The sequence below is a fragment of the Cervus canadensis genome, chromosome 4, assembly GCF_019320065.1.
Source record: "Cervus canadensis isolate Bull #8, Minnesota chromosome 4, ASM1932006v1, whole genome shotgun sequence".
NCBI classification, from domain to species: domain Eukaryota; kingdom Metazoa; phylum Chordata; class Mammalia; order Artiodactyla; family Cervidae; genus Cervus; species Cervus canadensis.
In genome coordinates, this window is record NC_057389.1 from 27,158,327 (window position 1) to 27,161,616 (window position 3,290).

Consider the following 3,290-nt stretch of genomic DNA (forward strand, 5'->3'; position numbering starts at 1 on the left):
GATGGGGAAACAGTGGAAACAGTGGCTGACTTTATTTTTTTTTGGGGGGGGGCTTCAAAATCACTGCTGATGGTGATTGCAGCCATGAAATTAAAAGACGCTTACTCCTTGGAAGGAAAGTTATGACCAACCTAGATAACAGAGGCATCACTTTGCCAACAAAGGTCCGTCTAGTCAAGACTATGGTTTTTCCAGTGGTCATGTATGGATGTGAGAGTTGGACTGTGAAGAAAGCTGAGCACTGAAGAGTTGATGCTTTTGAACTGTGGTGTTGGAGAAGACTCTTGAGAGTCCCTTGGACTGCAGCTAGTTGGACTTTGCTGTAGAACACAGGGAACTCAAAGCCAATGCTTTGTGACAACCTAGAGGGGTGGGATGGGGAGGGAGGTGGGACGGAGATTCAAGAGGGAGGGGACATTTACCCATGACTGATTCATGCAGATGTAGGCAGAAACCATTACAATATTGTATAGTAATTATCCTCCAATTAAAAATAAAATAGTTTTAAAAAAAGATACCTGAAATGCCTCTATTTGTCCATAACTATCTTAGCTAAAATCTAACTGAAGAATATTCAGGATTATAGGCATAAAAGGTAAGTGTGTATGATATCAGAATATTCAATTTTAAAAAATAAAGGTTCATATGAATCTAGGGCAAACAGCCGTGAGTACTGACCTTCAGGAGATAATTTTCTATAGATGAGACTAATCTCACAGTATGGTGTTTAAAAGGTCTGGAAAAACTGTATGCAACCATACTCCATTTGAAACCCATTTTCCCCTTGAGGTATTAATAAAATTTGACTCAAAGTTCCTAAAATTTAATGTTTATCTCCTCTTTGTCTATTTCACTTCTCTGTTAAAACATGTAGCCCCAGCTGCCCTCCTGCCATCTGTTTTAAAAACTAAGTGAAAAAGTGAATAAATTTACTGATTGATCTATGTGAAGTGAAGCAGGTTGAAGTTCTGCACCTTTATGGGAGATATTAGGGGAATGGGGTCTCACTGTGTAGCGGCAGCCTTTTGTCAGCACTCTTTTTTTTCCCTCCTCTCCTCTCATTTTCCTTTAATTTCCACTCCTGTCCAAAGGAAAGGAGTGGAAATTAAAGTTATTCCTCTCTGATATCCCAGGAAATTCTTCTACTTTGTCTAGCAGAACAGTTTGAAGAGCAGCCTACTTGTATCTTTAATCCCAAGTGTTTATGAAATTTTTTCTGAAGCATGTCAGTGTCTTTCCTGAAAAGAATTCTGGTCGACACATTTTCCCCCCATATTTTCTTTTACTAAGGCAGACTAGAAATCATAACTTAGATCACACTGATGGATGGAATGAATATACATTTTATGTGATAACATGAAGACAGAGTCATTTTATTTTTGGGATTTGTTGCAGGAATAGATTGGGTCTATTGGGCTTGATTGCATGGTGCCTAATCTAGTACCAACAAATGAAGGTTTGTTTTTTTCCTTTATAATTTAAGTTTTAAATTGAGGTGGGTGTGAAGATCCCCTGGAGAAGAATATTACAACCCACTCCAGTATTCTTTCTGGGAAATCCCATGGACAGAGGAGCTTAGCGGCTACAGCCTATAGGGTCACAAAGAATTGGACATGACTTAAGAGACTTAGCTTAAATGCATAGTTAATTTAGAAGGTATGTTTGTGTCAAAGGTACAACAAAGTGATTCAGTTATAAATATCCATCTATCTATCCTTTTTCAGATCCTTTTCCATTAGAGGTTATTACAAGATATTGAGTATAGCACAGGGAACTATACGCAATATCTTGTAATAGTAGGTCCTTACTGCTTACCTATCTTATACAGAGTAATGTGTATATTAGTCCCAAATTCCTAATTTAGCTCCCCTTGCCCTATCCCCTTTGGTCACTGTCAGTCTGTTTTCTATGTCTGTGAGTCTACTTCTGTTTTGTAAATAAGTTTATTTGCATGCTACTGGTAGAAGTTAACAATAAGTTAGATATCAGACAATTACAGCAGTTACTTCTGTGAATGTCGCTCACACTCTAGAGATGGCCCACTGCAATGACCAGGTAAGTCTGTTTCATAGGATACATTTTAAAACATGAGGGAAATACACGTTAAACATTTTCAGAAGAGTGAGCAAATAATTCAAAGTACTTAGATTACCTCCCTGGGTTGATATAAAAATATTATTTATCACTATTTTCTTAGTAAAACTGTAGGGAAACAGATCTATCGGCAAGTTCTTCCCCTGAAAGGAAAGGCTAAAGGTGTTAGGTGTCCAATGTGCCAGAGAATTTCAAAGACTCCCATATATACTGCCAACACTTTGCGGGGAAATGGCTCTAAAATGGTATCCAATTACTGTTTAATAAGTAAGGTTTTCTAATTACATTTCAGAATTGGAAAAGAAAAATTTTCTGAGTCTAAACTTTATGTCATTCTTTAAAAATCAAGAAAAGTGAGGAATTATAGAAAAAAAAAACAAACTGAAAAAGGGGTCTCCATAGATTTCAAGAAATTTAAAATTTCTGTCTTTATTGAATGTTTATCTTTAAGAATTTACCAAGAAAGAACACACCAAGTTTATTAGTGGTGCCATAGAAAGAAGACACTGTATTAACTTTGAAGGCACGAAATAAATAAAATAATGGCAGTTTTCTACCTTGAACAAATGACTTGTTATCTTTGTGGTAAGAGTAAGTTCATGAATAGAAAAATAAATCTGATATAAACAGTAAGAAGCCTTTTGATGTGATTATTTTGGGAGCGCTTATTGATCCAAATGCTATCTGCTTTCTGAGGCTATCCTACCTAATGTCTCTAAATACTCCATTCTTCCACTGGAATCTTATAGCTGACGCTTTCTGAGGCTTTCCGCCTGTGGGAAGACTTGGGTTGGTGATGTTTACCAAGACGTTTTTCTTAGTTTACACATTTGTTTTGACTTGAAAAACCTACAGTTTGGGATTTAGCTCTGAGCTTATAGGCTGAACACATCTGTTTACTTGTCTCATTCCTATTGTTTGTACCTAACTTCTGCTTTAAGAACAAGGAAGCAACTTTCACAGAGAAGCAGAGATTCAAAGAGCATGGAGATATATAATAAATTGCAACTGATTAAAATCAGGAGATCAAGAAAACTGTTCTTCTAATTTCCTCATGGACTGCCTTCACACTATTTTCTTAGCTTTGTTGAAATCACCATGGCATCTAAAATTTTTATTCACCAAAGTGAAATGAACATATTATTGTGATTTCTGAGACCTCTAGTTCTTTTCCTTAAGATGAATTAAGCTGTACA